At 46.0% G+C, this 19,735-nt stretch overlaps 1 non-coding gene across 1 annotated transcript; it reads right to left on the bottom strand.

The window, feature by feature from the left end:
- Positions 1 to 4,123: 4,123 nt before the first annotated feature.
- Positions 4,124 to 4,196, bottom strand: trnaf-gaa. The gene has a single exon. It is a non-coding gene; the product is annotated as a tRNA-Phe (tRNA).
- Positions 4,197 to 19,735: the final 15,539 nt, after the last annotated feature.

Here is a 19,735-nt window from a genome sequence, read left to right as displayed (position 1 = left end):
TAATTAGCTGGCTAGCTAGCTAGCAGCTGGCTGAGTTTGTGTAATTTCCTGAAGTGGAAAGAGATTTTGTTCAGGCCTTAATAGATATCCTTTGTTTGAAAATAAATCGTTTCTATTCTTTCCTCTTAATTCCATGTGTTGCAACTCTCACTGGTAACTTTGTTAACTTATTTAGCAAACTATTAAAAATTCACGACTGTAACAAAACGCTGCAACTCTCGCTTGCCCTCGAACTAGTCCTTCCTGTTTCCGCCTTGTCGCGCTCGTCTGAAAAAAAATGAGTGGTGCGCTACCGTGTGCTACACGGCCAAAACCCTGGCGCGCCAGAGAGATCTACGCCATTTTGACGTCACATTGTCGCGCTACCGTGTGCTACACGGCCCAAACCCTGGCGCGCCAGAGAGATCTACGCCATTTGACGTCACATTGTCGCACTACCGGTCGGGTGCGTCCAGAATGTAGAAGCCCTGAGTGTGTGTTTGTGGTGTGTGTGTGCTTCCGAGGGAAGCATGTGTGTGAGTGTGAGTGTGAGTGTGTGTGTGTGTAGTGTGAGAGTGTGTATATGGTGTGTGTGCTTCAGAGGGAAGCATGTGTGTGTGTATAGTGTGAGTGTGTGTTTGTGGTGTGTGTGTGCTTCCGAGGGAAGCATGTGTGTGAGTGTGAGTGTGTGTGTGTAGTGTGAGTGTGTGTATATGGTGTGTGTGCTTCAGAGGGAAGCATGTGTGTGATAGTGTGAGTGTGTGTTTGTGGTGTGTGAGTGTGTGTGGTGTGTGTGTGTGCTTCAGAGGGAAGCATGTGTGTGAGTGTGAGTGTGTGTTTGTGGTGTGTGTGTGTGTGTGAGTGTGTGTATATGGTGTGTGTGCTTCAGAGGGAAGCATGTGTGTGATAGTGTGAGTGTGTGTTTGTGGTGTGTGTGAGTGTGTGTTTGTAGTGTGTGAGTGTGTGTGGTGTGTGTGTGTGCTTCAGAGGGAAGCATGTGTTTGTGTGTGTGTGTGCTTCAGAGAGAAGCATGAGAGCATAATGGAGCCGCTTGCTCAGCTGTGGAGATAAACGAGTGGTGTGTGTGTGTGAGTGTGTGTGTGTATATGAGTGGTGCTTGTCTTGCAGAGAGTGATGCCCTCATTTGCCACTGCTAATGATATGAAACAATGTTAGTCTTGGCAGTGTGTGTGTGTGCGTGTGAGTGTGTGTGTGAGCGCGTGTGTGTGTGAGAGCGCGCGTGTGTGTGAGCGTGTGTGTGTGAGCGTGTGTGTGTGTGTGAGCGTGCGCGTGTGTGTGAGCGTGCGTGTGTGTGTGTGTGTGTGAGTGTGTGTGTGAGCGTGTGTGTGTGAGTGAGCGTGTGTGTGTGTGTGTCGTAGCTGCGTTCACCCTCCTCTCACCTTAAGGGGCTGCTTTGTGTGTTGTGCGACTACTTCCCCCTCCTCTAATTGGTTAATGAGCAATTAGAGCAATTAGGCAAATAGCTTTGACATCTTGATGCTGAAACATCTGGATTTTGAGGCAAACACCAGCGCTTTGAAAAAAATGTATTTGTATCCATTTTCGCATCAGAGAGCAAGACTAATTTATACACTGCTTGGAAAAACTATTATATTTTTGTCTGTGTGCCTTTATGTACCTGTGTGTGTGTGTGTGGGCATATATGTGTTTGTGTCAGTGTATGCACCTGTGTGTGTGTGTGTCAGTGTATGCACCTGTGTGTGTGTGTGTGAGTCAGTTGTAACAATTCAACCCTATATTTTATATAAGACATGAACGCTACTAAATTTAGAAGGAAATAATTCGGACACCAGTCATTTAAGTTTAACGTAGGCCTGCCGTTTAGTGAGACTTCACGTTCACGTTATGTTTCTTTTTTCAATTAACTGAATTCATACATGCAACAAACTCCATAAAATAACCCCTCCCCAAACAACAGAAATATATAGCTCAGTCCAAGCATGTACATTTAAACTCAACCACTTTGTTCTACAAAGCCCCAACCCCAAAATTCATATAAAGCGCTCCCGCAGCTTCAGGTGCGCACAATGTCCAACAGAAAAAAAGGAGTCACTTCTCGAAACAGAAACATGCAATAATCCCAATAGTCCCGTAATCAAAAATCCATAAAAATAAACTGTAGGCCTACACCGAAGGCCTGAATGTTCAAAATGTCCCGCTGCTTCTTCGGTTCTCTCCAGACAGTAGCCACTCCAGCGGGAGGAGCGTTAATCGGTATCTCGCACGAAGTGTGCTGAGAATAGGATGCATGTAGCGTCTATTTCCTCAATCTCTCGTAAATGTTTACTCTCCCAAAAGGCATTTCCCGTCTGGCCTCCCCGCTACCCTTTTAAAACCTTCCTCCCCTCAGGCATAGGCCAGGTGAGCATCTCACGTGACCTCTCTACGTACAGGTACCAGGTAGCCAAAACAAAATACATTTGCCAGTACATTTTCATTTTAAACATTTCTGTGTAATATTCATAAAACTCAAAGTGAAGGCTTTTACCAACATAATTTTCAAGTAGGAAATTAAATAAACATTTTAGTTATTATCCCTTCTTATATATTATTCAATTTATAGGACAATAAACACATGTACAGGTTACACAGTGTATGCACATATATGGCCTGGTGAACTTCTCAAAGTAAACGGTAACACTAAAACTTGAGATTTTTGGTGGAAAAGATCAGGCAGTCTGCCGAGAGACCTCCCCCAATGGGCATCATTGGACCATTAAACCACACAATGACCCAAAAACATACTGCCAAACAAAGCAAGAAAGGGTTAACTGAGAACAATATCAACATTTTAGAGTGCCAGAGCCAGAGTCCAGACTAGAGGGTGACACGGGAATCAATTGTCGCTCCCATCCCAAGCCAACACAAATACTCCCGTCATCCGTCATATCCCGATCATGTGACTCCCAAAAAAAAAAATCCTGTCCTGCAAAATCCCGAGAGAAAAGCTCCCGAATCCTGTCCTGCTCCCGTTTCATTCCCTATGTTGTCTAAAGCATTGGTTACCAAAGACTGGGTCGCGACCCACAGGTGGGTCGTAGGAGATTTTATTTGGGTCGCAAGCATAGTGACAATTTATGTTGTGTAATAGGCCTAGCTTATTATACCTTGTATAGCTTAGTAACTCCCTCTGTGCATTTTTGCATTTAAATAGCTCTGAAACTGGGAGCGAACACCGCCAGAGTGTGGATATCACTCGCAAAATGAAACAATATTTCTGTCTGGCGCCTTCCATGGACCTCACAGTTGCAAAATGCAAGGGACAAGAATCAGTCTATATTTGCACGAACAATAACGGACATCAGCTCTTCAATATGGCCCGTTAATAATCTAGAAAGTATAATTTTAAATCGTAAAAAAAAACCCTGCTGTCAACAACTAGACATCCATAGACCGGACATTTAAGGACATAGGCTGCAGATAGTTTCAATTGTAGATAGGCCTCTTTAAAGTTAATAGCAGTCTCCTCACATTCCATCTGATTTCGGATTTAAAACAAACAAAAGTGCATTAGATTAGGCTATAATGTAAATGGACATGTAAACAAACAAAAGTGCATTAGATTAGGCTATAATGTAAATGGACATGTAAACAAACAAAAGTGCATTAGATTAGGCTATAATGTAAATGGACCTGTAAACAAACAGAAGTGCATTAGATTAGGCTATAATGTAAATGAGTAGTAATTATCATGAACTATCTGTCAAAATAAGCCCCGCCCCCTGAAACGTCATAAATCACGTCATAACCACGCCTCCTTTTTATGCAAATTAGCCACGTGGTTGTCACCACGTGTTGTTTGTTATTGTTATTGTTTTGTGAGTCATGTGACAGTCATGTGACTGGTGTCAAACCCCTGGGCAGCCATATTGGATGTAAAGTCATGTGACAGTCATGTGTCTGGTGTCAAACAATGCCACGCCCCCTTGGCATCCATATTGGATGTAGTGTCATGTGACAGTCATGTGACTGGTGTCAAACCCCTGGGCGTCCATATTGGCCCCCAAACTCCCATGTGTGTTTTGTGGATAATGGGAAATCAGATAAACTTTGTAAGAGTTGTATATGTTTAGTGGTAAATGGAGCTAAATACAAAAAAAAAAAAAAAGAAAGAAAATGGAGTTGCCGGAACCCGGATTCGAACCAGGGATCTTTAGATTTTCAATCTAACGCTCTCCCAACTGAGCTATTTCGGCTGCAGGGCTTCAATGGTATGCAATGCATCCTACTTTGTAGGGATGGTGTTTTGTCGGGCATGTCTCTGAGTGTGTTGTTTGAGACCCCTTTCATGTAAAGGGGGGTCTGCCTACTACCCACGTACACTAGTGCTAATAACATTGTAAAAGACCTGTTTATGAGTAGTGGCGTCTGTATGCAGACACCGGTTATCTATAAACCCTCTTGTAGTGGGTGTGTTTTGCCCCGGGCGTGTCTCTAGGATTGAGATTATAAAAGCTGGGGGTGATGTATAGCTATCATTGTTAGCAGTGATTTTGAACAGAACTTACCATGGCTGACATGATTGAATGGCAAAATCAAAGAGACGGATTACACTCACCCCTGTTAGCTTAAGCTATCGAATCCTGAAATGACTTATGCACCGCAAAGGAGGAGACCTGAAACTTTGTTAATTTTCTGAGTAAACCTAATGATGGCGTGGAATACCAATGGTTGTTGAACGATGGGCTTATCGGAGGCTATGTTTTTGACAAGGAAGATCACAGTGTGAAGCTATACGCATTGACATCTCGGATTTGGCGTTTTTCAGATGACATGGGCACATTTCATTTTGTGATGCAGATTGGGTGATGTTTAGGGACTCTTGGAAGGATATTGTACAGCCTGCTATGGACAGTCGCTACACAGCATCATGGAATAGTCCAGCCTATGTCAAGTCTTACCACATGTATGCTAACTGTCTTGGGATTTCATTCGCCTGTCTAGCAGTGCATACAGAAGACCTACATATTATAATGAAAAAGATTTGAATGAATTCGCATATACACCTTGTGATGTCACGAGAGGCTGCGTTCTGGAGGGCCGCTACGTTCCCCTGAGATGGCTGCAGTCACGGACAGCTTTGGCTCCATCTGCTGGGGGAGTTGGAAACTCCACCCCTCAAACACACGATATCCCAACACACCTGAGACCGATCAGGGCCTGATGAGCTGAAGGGCTTTTTAAGGCCCAGAGACACAGTTGGTGGGAGAGTGGGATTTGAGAGACAAGCTCAAGTTGTGCTCTCAGAGGAGCTACAGACGGTCGAAGTGGCACTTTCTACCTGAAGACTGGAATACTTACCTGAAGACTGGAATACTTACCTGAAGACTGGAATACTTACCACCGGATTGGCCACGGGCTGCGGTGCTGTCTAAAGTAAGGCTGAAGACTAGTTTTCACAAAGAGATTTACCTGAGGGAATCGGGACTATGACTTTTCGTTTGAAGAGACCTTGTTTAAGTTTTGACGGTTGAACAATCAACCTTATCCTTAGTTACCTTTTTGTTAATTCCCCAGAACTTGATTAAAAACCTTCGTTATCCCCTAAATTTGTGTCCTTGCACTGCTGAACTGTCCCGCCGAGAGCCGTGTAGCCTCTCATGATATCACATATGGTGGAGAATGCGGGCATAGTTCATACGCGAATAGTGCATGTCAGAGAAGGACACTGAACTTCTGATATCCCAATTTTCTAAATTGGCCGTAGACCTCCCGCCAAACAAAATGGAGGCCATTTTGAAAGCCCTGGTGGCTGGCCAGCAAGCCCAGACGCAAGCGAACGTGGCTCTCTTGGAGGAGCAAAAGAGAGCCAACCTCCTGAAGTCAGAGGAACTGCAATTTCAGAGACAGTTGGCCGTTCGTAATGTCCGCCCAATAAGGGCGAGTGATTTTATAACCAAAATGGGGGCCACAGATGACGTTGAGGCGTACCTGCACGCCTTTGAAGCTACAGCCACGAGGGAAGCGTGGCCCAAGGTACAGTGGGTTGGACTGTTAGCCCCTTTCTGTCGGGGAATCGCTGAATGCTGTCCGGGACCTGGCCTCTGACAGGGCGCACTGACCACGGAGGCACTGAAGGCGGAGATCCTCAGCAGAGGTGGGCTCACCAAGTTTGGCATGGCCCAGCGGTTCCACAGCTGGACCTTCCAACCAGACCAGCCCCTCGTGCACAGATGCATGAACTTGTCCGGATCACGCGGGGAAATGGCTGGACCCGAGAAGAGCAATGACAGCTGCAGTAGTGGAGGCCGTGGTGGTGGACAAATACTTACGGGCCCCTGCCTTATGAGGCTAAACGGCTCATTAGTCAACAGGCCTTGACGACAGCGGACCTAACCGTGGGAAGCCGTGGAAAGGTACCAAGCCACAGCAGAGATGCTTCGGGCTTCCAGGAAGGAGCCCCCAGAGTGCGCCCCCGCCACAGACGGGAGGAGCCCGGCCCAAAGAACCCCAAGGGATCCAATCCAGCCACTTCAGGAGCTGTCCAGGCTCCAGGGGAGCCCCAAACCAGCCGGCACCAGGAAGAGGACACCGGGAGAGTGAAACCCGCCAGTGTTACCGGTGTGGGGAGATGGGACACATCTCCTGGCAGTGTGGGAAACCAGCGGATGAGCCTATGCCCACTGCTGAGTCCTCCAGCTCACCACCCGCCCACCTTTTGCTTTGCTTCGTGTGGGAGTCGAGATGGCCCAAGAACGCGACCCCCACCTGCCCGGTGACGGTGAATCACCATGATGTGGAGGCTCTGCTAGATTCCGGTAGCCGGGTCACCCTGGTGCATAAGGATCTGGTGGATTCATCGTATCTGACCCCAGGGAAAGTCCTCCCGGTCTCCTGTGTCCATGGAGACACCAGAGACTACCCCACCACTGAACTCGCGATGACCACCACCAGGGGAACCATCCTCACGACAGCGGGTGTGGTTGATTCCCTACCCGTTCCTGTCCTAATTGGGCGAGACTGCCCAGCCTTTCACCAACTGTGGAGGGAGACTCAGGAGAGGCTGACCCGAGTACCTCGGAAGCGGAGAGGTAAGACGTATCCGGAGAACCCGCAAATACAACCCTCAGAACCATTAACTCCAGCCTGTGCTCTGGTTGGCAGGTGGCAGGTGCCCAGGCTGACTCAGAGACTGGTCCAGACACGGAGGAAGAGAACATGGTCCCAGGAAGTGCTCCAATCTCCAGCGAGGAAGACGTCCATGGCACCAAAGAGCTTCCCCCTCTCACAGGCCAGTATGGTACAGCCCAGTTACAGGATCCCACTCTTACAAATGCTTTGAAGAATGTGCAGGTGATAGAGGGAGTGGTGCTAGGGGATAGGACAAGCCCTACCTACCCCCATTTTGCAGTAAACCGGGGGTTAGTGTATCAGGTGGTACAGAAAAATGGTGAGGTGCATGAACAGCTCCTTGTACCACAGCCCCACCGGGCCACCGTACTCAACCTAGCACACACCCACCCGCTAGGGGCCCACCTAGGGGTGGAGAAAACGAAAGAAAGGATCTTGCGACGCTTCTTTTGGCCAGGGGTGCACAAAACGATAGAGAACTATTGTCGTGGTTGCCCTGAGTGTCAGCGGGTGGCGCCAAAGCCCACATATAGAAACCCGCTCATTCCCTTGCCCATTATCGAGACCCCGTTTGAGAGAATTGGACTGGACATCGTTGGGCCCTTACCGAAGAGTTCCAGGGGACATCAGTACATTCTGGTCATCCTGGACTATGCAACCCGATATCCGGAGGCCATCCCGCTGAGGAAGGCTACGTCCAAACAGATCGCCAAGGAGTTGTTCCTTCTGTCAACTAGTCTGGGGCTCCCGAAGGAGATATTGACAGACCAAGGGAGTCCATTCATGTCCAAAGTTATGAAAGAACTCTGTACTCTGCTGAAAATCAAACAGCTGAGAACGTCGGTCTACCACCCCCAGACAGACGGGCTCGTCGAACGTTTTAACAAAAACTCTAAAATCCATGCTGCGGAAGGCTTATCGGGAAGATGGGCTAACTGGGATCAGCTGCTACCGTACCTACTGTTTGCGGTGAGAGAGGTACCTCAATCGTCTACTGGTTTTTCACCCTTTGAGCTCTTGCTGTCTTACAGACCCCGAGGACTGCTGGACATCGCCAAGGAGGCCTGGGAGGAGCAACCGTGCCGACAGCGGACCCTGATCGAGCATGTCGGGGCCATGAGAGAGAGAATGAAGGCTGTCTATCCCATGATGCGTGAACACATGGAGACTGCACAACGGCAACAACAAGCCTCCTACAATAGGTCTGCTCAACCCAGAGAGTTTAAGCCCGGGGACCGAGTGCTGGTCCTGGTGCCAACCGTGGAGTGCAAATTCCTGGCAACTTGGCAGGGGCCATATGAGGTCATTGAACGGGTGGGAGAGGTAAACTACAAGGTGAGGCAACCGGATAAAAGAAAGCCTGAGCAGATTTACCATGTTAACCTGTTAAAGAAGTGGCACGCCAGGGAGGCGTTGTTCAGTTGTCTACCCCCCACAGAGACCAAGGAACCAGGGAGAGAAGAGGTTCAGGTGGGTCCAAGCCTGTCCCCACATCAACGGCAGATGGCCCTGGAGTTGGTGGATCGCAACCGAGATGTCTTCTCCTCCCTACCTGGGCACACGGAGGTGGTCCAACACGAGATCCGCACCATGCCTGGCAAAACGGTAAACCAGCGCCCTTACCGCGTGCCGGAGGCTCGTAAAGTGGTGATTCAGGAGGAGGTAAGGAAGATGCTGGAGCTGGGGTGATCGAAGAGTCCCAAAGTGCCTGGGCAAGTCCCATTGTACTGGTTCCCAAACCAGACGGGTCGGCACGATTTTGCAATGACTATCGGAAATTAAATGAAGTGTCCGAAGTTTGATGCGCACCCCATGCCTCGGGTGGATGACTTGATAGACTCCCTTGGGGCATGCTCGCGCTCATAACCACCCTTGACCTCACCAAAGGCTACTGGCAGGTGCCCCTGACCCCGGCGTCGAAGGTGAAGACGGCCTTTGCCACAGGGGGGGCTCTACCAGTATACCCGGCCCGTTTGGTCTCCACGAGCCTGCCACGTTCCAGCGTTTGATGGACCGCGGCCCTCGCACCCACAAGAGGTACGCTGCAGCATATTTGGACGATGTAGTCATCCAAAGTCCCGATTGGGCCAGCCACTTGCCCCGGGTACAGGCTGTGATTGATTCACTCGGGGAAGCAGGGCTCACGGCAAACCCAAAAAAGTGTAGGCTGGCCTTCAGCGAGACGAACTACTTGGGGTACACCATTGGGCGGGGGTTGGTCAAGCCTCAGGAAGCCAAGTTGCGGGCCATACAGGACTGGCCACGGCCCATCACCAAAAAACAGGTGAGGTCATTTTTGGGCCTAGCCGGCTACTACAGACGGTTTATTACGGATTTTGCTACCATTGCTGCACCTCTAACAGAGCTGACAACCAAACGCCACTCACAAATGGTGAGGTGGACTCCCGAGGCGGAGGCGGCCTTCGTCGACCTGAAGCAAGTCCTGTGTTCCAGTCCGATCCTGGTGGCGCCGGACTTCAAGAAGGACTTCATTGTCCAGGCGGACGCTTCGGAGGTGGGTCTGGGTGCTGTACTCGCCCAGGCACATGACGGTGAGGAACATCCCGTTCTCTACCTCAGCAGGAAGCTACTTCCAAGGGAGAGGAACTATTCCACTGTGGAAAAGGAATGCCTCGCTGTGACCTGGGCCCTGGAATCCCTGCGGTTCTACCTCCTGGGTCGACGGTTCACGGTGGTGTCGGATCATGCCCCTCTACAGTGGATGGCCAGGAACCGGGAGACTAACAGTAGGATTACCAGATGGTTTTTAAGCTTGCAAGCATTTAACTTTTCTGTTGTTCACAGGGCTGGCAAGCGCCACGGCAATGCGGATGCCCTGTCCCGGCGCGACGCCTTCTTCGCCTCCTTCACCCCGACGAGGACGTCGGTCTCGAGGGGGGGGATGTGTGATGTCACGAGAGGCTGCGTTCTGGAGGGCCGCTACGTTCCCCTGAGATGGCTGCAGTCACGGACAGCTTTGGCTCCATCTGCTGGGGGAGTTGGAAACTCCACCCCTCAAACACACGATATCCCAACACACCTGAGACCGATCAGGGCCTGATGAGCTGAAGGGCTTTTTAAGGCCCAGAGACACAGTTGGTGGGAGAGTGGGATTTGAGAGACAAGCTCAAGTTGTGCTCTCAGAGGAGCTACAGACGGTCGAAGTGGCACTTTCTACCTGAAGACTGGAATACTTACCTGAAGACTGGAATACTTACCTGAAGGCTGGAATACTTACCACCGGATTGGACACGGGCTGCGGTGCTGTCTAAAGTAAGGCTGAAGACTAGTTTTCACAAAGAGATTTACCTGAGGGAATCGGGACTATGACTTTTCGTTTGAAGAGACCTTGTTTAAGTTTTGACGGTTGAACAATCAACCTTATCCTTAGTTACCTTTTTGTTAATTCCCCAGAACTTGATTAAAAACCTTCGTTATCCCCTAAATTTGTGTCCTTGCACTGCTGAACTGTCCCGCCGAGAGCCGTGTAGCCTCTCATGATATCACAACCTAAAGTGGAGTATCTTTGGAAAGACCGGCATGTTCTAAGTGATGTTTTCAAAAAGGTTGATAGATTGTTCAAATGGAGTGCTGGTTTGGAAAGATACCAGGGGCCAAGGCATGTCTCTTCCAGGCGTGCCAAGATGATCTGGAACTGGCCAACCATTGTGAAGAAGCCTCCGAATCAGCCTCGCTCATGAAGCTTAAAAAAGAGGTTTTCATGCTTAAGGGTTCCTTTACTCTCAGAGCTGTTGTGAACATCATACAATGTCTCTATATGTGGATGAAGTTGAAATGACTGAAGCGCTTGTTCGGCCTGATGGTGTGGATCAAAGTTCAAGAAGTATGTTTCATCAAGAGGAATCAGTAATTGAACAAGAAATGATACATTATGACGTGGATTACTTGTGAGAGATTTTGCGATGCTAACTTTGACGGATGATAAAGAGGATGTTAGAGAATGCCATCTTGTGGATGATGACACCCCTGTGGGTGTACCTCCTACCGGTAACAAAACGACTCTGAAGATAAAGGAGAGGTCACACATGATTGGGTAGCGGAGAAGTCAGCCCCTCCAGACTACACCCCTTGAATGGTTAGTGGTTGTATAACGATCACACCAGCCGGATCATCGAGGACGTTCAGAACTGTCGCGGATGCCTTCAACAGATGTTAAGATGACTGATAATGCGGTGTATACTTTCAAAATACCTGTGGTGTGGTGGGCATGATGGATTGTTCAGAAGACTTAGAGATTGGTGTGTCATTAAACCCTGTATCATCAGCAGATGGAACCGGGACTTCTAAAGCTACTGGTGAAGACCTTGTTGGTTGTTTGGCAGAGCTACCTCTTGGACTTATCAAGGCCTGTGTGTGTATTACACTGCAACACATCATCACGCAGAAGTTACAGGAGGACTGTTTTGATGTCAAGTAAGCCACCCCAGCCAGATTCAACATTATTGCCTCTTTTGAACCAGATGCGCACTACTTCCAAACAAATGTTGAGGATATAAAACATCGGCTATACAAAAGACCACTACTGCAAAGCGTGAATCATCTATTGGGACATTACGGCTATCAGACCCATCCCCAAAAAATTTGGGGGTCTGTAGAAGCTATCGTCTACGAATTAACAGGGGAACGTGGCTAATTTGCATAAAAAGGAGGCGTGGTTATGACGTGATTTATGACGTTTCAGGGGCGGGGCTTATTTTGACAGATAGTTCATGATAATTACTACTTAAATGGACATGTAAACAAACAAAAGTGCATTAGATTAGGCTATAATGTAAATGGACATGTAAACAAACAAAAGTGCATTAGATTAGGCTATAATGTAAATGGACATGTAAACGCTTTTTCCTCTTTCCAATCTTGCAAACTTCACTACAGTAAATGTGCATTATCGATCTTTCAGCTATTTCGTAGAAGCCTCTTCTGATATTTATTCTTTTCACAATCTACATCATAGCCAAACACAACACTAATACACAGCCTCAGCACAAATAAGAACACGTTTAAGTCTAGAGGAAAATGCAGATTCAACTTTCGAAACAAAGAAACCTCTACAAATATGCAATATAACGACTTGAGTTATTTGCCTGTTTACATCGGAATTGTCAACAGTGTTATGGATCCATTTGTCTGCAACGCAACATAGGCTACAACAACATCTATCTTTAGAAATAGGAACAACTTACTAGCCTATGCTGAAGAGTGATGACTGCATAGCATGCCAGAATATCCCCATACTCTCGCATGTAGGCCTACATTAAAGTTGATCTTTTCGGTAGGTTATTCATTTCCAACTTCCCAAGCTGATGAAGACAACCTGAGGATGAAGACAACCTGAGGATGTGTGTGTGTAGCCTTCACCTACTAGTAGGGGGGCCTATGTGTCTAATTTGGGGGCCTGTGGGATTCGCATGTTAATTTTTGGAGAGTATTATATCTTTGTTCTAGGGGTTCTTAAGAGTAAAAAAAACATGTCTCCATTTTTTTTGAAGGTTTTGAAGGACCCAAATCAAAGGTCAAATTCAGAAAAGGTCAAATATGGTTTTGGGCCACATAAACAATACAACATTATAAAACATTTTTAGACTGATTATTGATCTCTTTAACAAGAAATTGTGCCTAAAATTCTCAAAATTGTCCGCTAAAAAAATTATACTTCAATATCAATACAATCAATTCATGCCTATTAGTGTGCTTGAGTGTAGGCCTAGACTGCTCTGTCAGTTCTTGTCTACACCCATTTAGAGCACAAAGTGCAGAGATCTCTGTTAAATCAAGTTTAATAGACATTTACATAGTACCAGCTGAAGTCTGTAAGGCCTTCCGTAGCTTATGTAAGTGTGATGAAAAGAAAGGGTAAAGGATCAGATAGACAAACAGACAGGTGTGTGTGTGTGTGTGTAAGAGAGAGAAAGAGAACGAGAGACACTACCAGCATGGATGGATTATGAACTTTCAGGCCCCTGGGCCCAGATGTATTAAGGGCCACCCACTAATTGTTGCGGGGGACATTTTTAAAAAAATATTTGATGTGATTTCCTATATTCTGGTGCATTTTGGGGATGGCCAATACTTTAATTCAATCAGATTCATAGCCTATATGTTGATATGATGTGATATTGAGGCAATGATTCCATGCAATGGCTTGGGCCCCCTGACTCCTTGTCTCCCCTGGGCTTGGGCCCGGTAGGCCCATGCAGTAATCCATCCCTGACTACCATTGACAGTTGGCTGATGATAGCTGGCAGTGATAGAATTTAGAATATCGAATAACCTGAAGCACATAGTGCTCTGTTCTTCATGGTTGGTGATATTAGTGACCTTCTACATTTGAGCAAGCACATTTTCATAGTCCATGGTGGCACAGTCTAGTTAGGTTATATTCTGAGGTGTGTCTTTCTGTTAGTCAGGTGATGGCACACATATTCTAAAAGAAACAGATTTTGGGCTATGTATCCAGTGGCAGATATGTGTGGACTGGTGAATGAACCATCACTAGAGACATATGCCAAATTTCTTGTTTTTGTCTATGAGAGAGTATAGAGATGGGGATCACAGATCAGGCAACGATTACATTATTACAGTGCCATTATCTTACAAGAGAACAAAGCAGTTTGGCACAGGAACTGCTACAAATCCACCTGTAACAGTGAGCATCTGCATCATGCTAAGATTCGCTACTAGAAATCATGTGAAGCAGGCAGGACTCAGTGTCTTCAGAAAAGAAGTGGTAGACCATCTTCTGAACCTGCAGCAACTGCATCGAGTCCATCTAGAGGGACTTTGTACACTTGTTCAGCAGCAGCCAGCATAGATAAGTGCTTCTTCTGTCTGAAGCAGACAAAAGAGCGTCTTCATGAGGTGTCCTCTTTCAATGCAGGCAACCAACCAAGAACTATAAGTAATATTTTGAAGTCAATGACTTAACAGGTAGCCAGTGTAAAGATGCTAGGATGGGGAAAATATGTTAATATTTGTGTGTGTGAGCAGCTGCATTTTGAATAAACTGTTAGCTCTTTAGACAGGTATTATTACAACCAGCATAATAGCATTGCAATAGTATATCCTTGAGATGACAAAACATTAATTTCTTGGCATTTGGTAAGGAGAAGGACTTCCTTATTTTTTAAATGTTCCTTAAATGGTAAAATTAAGTTTTGGTGATCTGTTTTATGTGATTACTTAGTGCTAGGTCCTGGTCAATTATAACTCCCAGGTTTTTAACACTTGTGGATGAGGTCAGTGGAAGATCACTATATGTAGCCTGTGATGTGGATAGGATATCCCTCATCTTTTTGAACCTAAAACCATGACTTCAGGAAATTATTCGTCATCCATGTCTTTATAGCTCTTATACATGTGTCAAGTTTGGCTAACGGGGTTAATTCATCAGGTTTTATGGAGAGGTATAGTTATGCATCATCTGCTAAACAACAGGGGCCCCAGTTGTCAGGGCACACAGACTCAGGAAACAAGGTTAGGCTCAATCAAGTCGTTTTAATTTGAACACAGCAACCAAGGCAGGAGAATTTAAACACGGTCTTGAAGTGAAGTTAACGCTCAGAAGATCTTGACTTGACAAACAAGGCAGTCCTACATAAAGGCTCCAATCTTGCAAGAGGATATCGTCCAACAGAAAAAGTCCAATAGAAAATGTCCAACATAAAAGTTCTACAACCTGGGACGTAGCAGGAAATTCCAGAAACAAGGAGCTGGGCTTGGAAACAGGGCGCAGTCTGTGCGCTGGAGTAAATGTCTCCGTTGAAGAGGCCAGACAGAGAGAGCAGAGTGACAGGGGTTTATATAGGCAGTAGGAGATTGGCTACAGGTGCTGGGGAGTGGCAAACTGGAGATTGGATGATTGGGTAATCAGTAGACAGGGGAATTAGATTGGGAGATCGTTGGAGCAGAGTGACGAGGAGGAGAGACTGGTGGAGAACCTGGTGGTGTCGTGACACCAGTACTGAGCCTTGAGACACTCCATATTCAGAGGTGGAAAGTAACGAAATACATTTACTCACGTTACTGTATTGAGTAGTTTTTCTGTGTATTTTGTATTTTTTAAGTCATTTATAAAATCGGTATTTTACATTTTACTTGATTACATTTTGAGTGAAGTATTGTACTTCACTACATCAAAAATCCCATCCGTTACTTGAGTAAAAAAAAAAAAAGTTAAGACTAACGAAAACAGAAAGGGAGAGAAAAAAGCGCCCTAAACCACTAGCCTAGTGATAATGATCAGCATGTAGCCTACAACAGGACATGAATCAAGCTGGCGCCATGAAAGTGATGGAGATGGAGCTGGATCACGAAATACATCAACAACAACAACACATTACATTTATATAGCGGTTTTTCTCGATACTCAAAGCGCATCACATGGATGGGGGGACCTCACTAGTAACCACCACCAATGTGTAGCACCCACCTGGGTGATGCACGGCAGCCATTATGCGCCAGAACGCTCACCACACACCAGCTTGAGGTGGAGAGTGAGGGAGTGAGCCAATTACAGTGGAGGATGATTAGGGGGCCAGATTGAATGAGCCAGGTTGGGAATTTAGCCAGGACACCGGGGAACCCTCTACTCTTTGCGATAAGTGCCATGGGATCTTTAATGACCACAGTGAGTCAAGACCTCGGTTGAACGTCTTATCCGAAGGACGGCATCTCCTACGGTGCAGTGTCCCCGTCATGGCACTGGGATCGATATTTTTTGGCCAGAGGGAAGAGTGCCACCTACTGGCCACCCACCAACACCACTTCCAGCAGCAACCTAGTTTTCCAAGGAGGTCTCCCATCCAAGTACTAACCAGGCCCACACCTGCTTAGCTTCAGTAATTCAGCTAAGACAAGGTATCCATTGGTCTGGCTGCTGGCAACATCAGATTACATGTGTAGCCTATAACCTATGAAAGTGTATTTTCCGCTATTTCAATGGGTTGTCTCAGTTCGTTTTAGCACTAATGATTGCGGAGATATTTAAGCAAACACCATGGGATTTCGTGTTTTGACGTTTGTGCTCTCCTTTCTTTGGAAAGAAGTTTATTAGCAGTTGTTTCCCCTTATTTTGATGTCTCTCTTTCCTGTTTTGGCCTTTGTTTTTAGTAACCTGACTTGGCTTTCTTGGAGAAAGACATTGCACCAGCAGCACAACAATTAGCGGTCCACTACTAGCGATGCTCAACTAAATAAACAAAAGATAGACTAGCCTACCTCATGAATCGTGCAGGCGGACTAAACCATTTAGCTCTTTAGCAAGGGAGAGTGAGAGTGACCTGTGTTTTGTATACAAAATCGAGTCTGTCAAACTTTAAATTTCGTCTGACATTCATTTTGACATTTAATTTGGAAGTTAAAATATTCAGGTAAAATAAATATATGGTGGAAATAAGTATTGAACGCTTAATTTTTTTTCAGTAATTAGCCTAAACTTCCAGTGAGTCTATTCGAAATTTTCACCACACATTATATTAACACACATATAAAAAATCCAAACATAAGAGTTATGTGTATTAAAGTGGAATGACACAAGAAAAAAGGATTGAACGTGCCTACTGAAATTTCTTCAATACTTTGTGGAAAAGCCTTTGTTTGTAAAGACAGCTTCAAGACATTTCCTGTAGGCTATGACAAAACGTATTAGTCGCAGTATCAGGTGATTTTGGCCCATTGTTCTAAACAGATTTCAGGGGTCCCTCTTGTGAATCCTGATCTTTAGTTACTTCCAGAACTGTTTAATTGAATTGGCTGCCTTCGAGTCTTTCTGAAGCTTTCTCCGAGTGGTCCTTGGCTCTTGGAATTGACTATCCTTCTGACTCCCTGGTCAGAAATATTGCGAGGAGATCCTGTGCATGGCCGGTTGATGATGCAGTGATGTTTCTTCCACTTGCAGATAATGGCTCCCATGCTGCTTACTGGAAGATTCTGAAGTTTTGAAATGCATCTGTAACCAGTTTCATTGATATTTTTTGCAACAATAAGGTTACAAAGGTCTTGAGAGTTTTTTTGCTTTTATCCATCATGAAATGTTTCTTGTGTGACACCTTGGTAATGAAAAACATTTTTATAGCCCATCAATATGTAGGCTACTAACCAAGCTTATATTAATTTGCACAGATAGAAAGGATAACTACTCTCTAACTACTTACAGATTCCAGCTCGTTCCTTCCCTTTCCTTAGTGCTTTTTCTTAGCGTGTTCAATACTTTTTCCCTGTGTTATTCCACTTCATTACACATGACTCTACTTATGGAGTTGTTTGGATTTTTTATGTGTGGATTACCTGAGTTATTACTAATGCCTGGTGAAAATGTTGTGCCCCCCGTATTCCACTTTTCAAGGGCCCTCTCCTCAACATTGGCCTGCCTGCCTCAGCTGCCTGTGAGGGGCTTTTCAGTTGTGCTGGATTACTGTTCACTGCAAAGCGACCCAAGGATAAGTGCAACTAACTTTGAAAATCAACTACTGCTCAAACTTAAAGGAGAAAGATTTTTCACATAGATCTGCATTTCTCAACGTGTCGGTATGAACAAAACTGAAACAATCGGTTTTACCTAGCTCGAGTTGCTGCAGCTACAGCGCTACACACTGGGAGCATGAACATGGCTGCCTTAGCTGTTGGCTGCAGCAACTCGAGCCAGGACCAAAGTCCTTTTAGGCAAGTACCTCCACTCGGCGGCCATATTGCAACGCTTTTTGGGCACTTATTGTGCATCTATTTTGGCAGAAATGCGTGTGTGTAAGGCTTCACGACACCAATCTTGCTCCAGCGGCGAGATCACAACAGATGATTGGCACGATGTCTTCACAGCACACCACATGATTGGCTCAATGTATTCACATGTCGACGTTTTGCTGCGGAAGGGTTGTGATATGTGTAGACAAACTAACCCCATTCATTACTATGGAGGATTTTTTGAGTGCTGTATCTCCTCATTAGAAAGTCTCTGGTAAAACTGGTTGTTCTGGTACTCCCCACTACTTTTTACTTTTACTTGAGTACATTTTCAGATCAGTATTTTAACTTGTACTTGAATAATATTTCATCAAGGTATTGGTACTTTTACTTGAGTACAATGTTTTCGTACTTTTTCCACCTCTTTCCATATTTTACCATAATCTGGGTAGGTGGTTTATTATGGACCTGTACAAATTGTTGACGGTTAGGAAGGTATGATCTAAACCAAGCGAGTGCTGAGTCTTTGATGCCTATCAAATTTTCAAGCCTAAGTAGTATGTCATAGTCTATGCTGTCAAAGGCAGCACTGAGGTCCAGGAGGACCAGTATAGATACAAGGCTAGGTTTTTTGAGGGAGAGCTTAATAACAGATGTCTTAAACGACTGCGGTACATGCCCTGACAGAATTATTTATAATCTAGAGCAAAACATTATCCAGGAAGGGGAGACCAGTCTTAAGAAGGTGAGTACAAATAGGGTTTAGTAGACTAGTTGTATATTTTGATGAGGACATTGTGGAGGTGAGATATGGTGAGAAATGGAGGTGAGAAATGAATTAAATGTTGTTTGAGGTCTCATCACCTCACCATCTCACCACAGGGATCCCCCAGGGCTCAGTGCTGGGCCCCCTTCTCTTTGCTATCTACACCACCTCCTTGGGACAGATTATCCGTTCGCATGGCTTCTCATACCACTGCTATGCAGACGACACACAGCTCTATCTGTCCTTTCCACCTGATGAACCCTTGGTTTCAGCACGGATCTCGGATTGCCTCTCAGACATAGCTACATGGATGAAGGCACACCACCTCCAGCTGAACCTCTCAAAGACTGAACTGCTGGTCCTCCCAGCTAAACCTACCATACACCACGACATCAACATCAAATTTGACTCCCTGTCTGTTTCACCTACCAGGACTGCAAGAAATCTAGGAGTTGTTCTCGACAACCAACTAAACTTCTCAGATCATGTTGCCTCAGTCGCCCGGTCATGCCGTTTCGCACTCTACAACATACGGAAAATCAGGACTTACTTGACTCAAGATGCTGCCCAACTTCTTGTTCAGGCAATAGTCATCTCACGACTCGACTACTGCAATGCCCTCCTGACAGGTCTCCCAGCCTGCGCAGTGAAACCACTTCAGATGATCCAGAACGCGGCGGCGCGCCTGGTCTACAACCAACCCAAAATGGCACGTTACCCCGCTGCTCATCCAGCTACACTGGCTACCTATGGCGGCCCGCATCAAATTCAAGGCTCTAACGCTTGCCTACAAAGTAGTCTCCGGTTCTGCTCCCACCTACTTGAATGCCCTCATACAGACATACACTACCTCCAGACCGCTGCACTCCTCAGACGAACGACGTCTAGCTCTACCCACCGTACGCTCAAGCCAATCCAAACTTTTTCTCATCTGTTGTTCCTCGTTGGTGGAACACACTGCCAGTTCCTACAAGGGCAGGGACATCCTTCTCCATTTTCAAAAAACTCCTGAAGACCCAGCTCTTTAGAGAACACCTCCTCTCATAGCAACACTTACAACAAGTCTCACTGATCCTAGCACTCACCAGCCGTCTTAAACTGACAAGTAACTGTTAAAAACCGCACTCACTGATGCACTTATTCTTACTGTACTCTAATGTTTTTAAATTGTCCTAAAATTGTTGAGAATTGCTCTAAAAC

Source organism: Alosa alosa, chromosome 4 (assembly GCF_017589495.1).
Source record: "Alosa alosa isolate M-15738 ecotype Scorff River chromosome 4, AALO_Geno_1.1, whole genome shotgun sequence".
Lineage (NCBI taxonomy): Eukaryota > Metazoa > Chordata > Actinopteri > Clupeiformes > Clupeidae > Alosa > Alosa alosa.
This window is presented reverse-complemented; position numbering and strand designations above follow the sequence as displayed.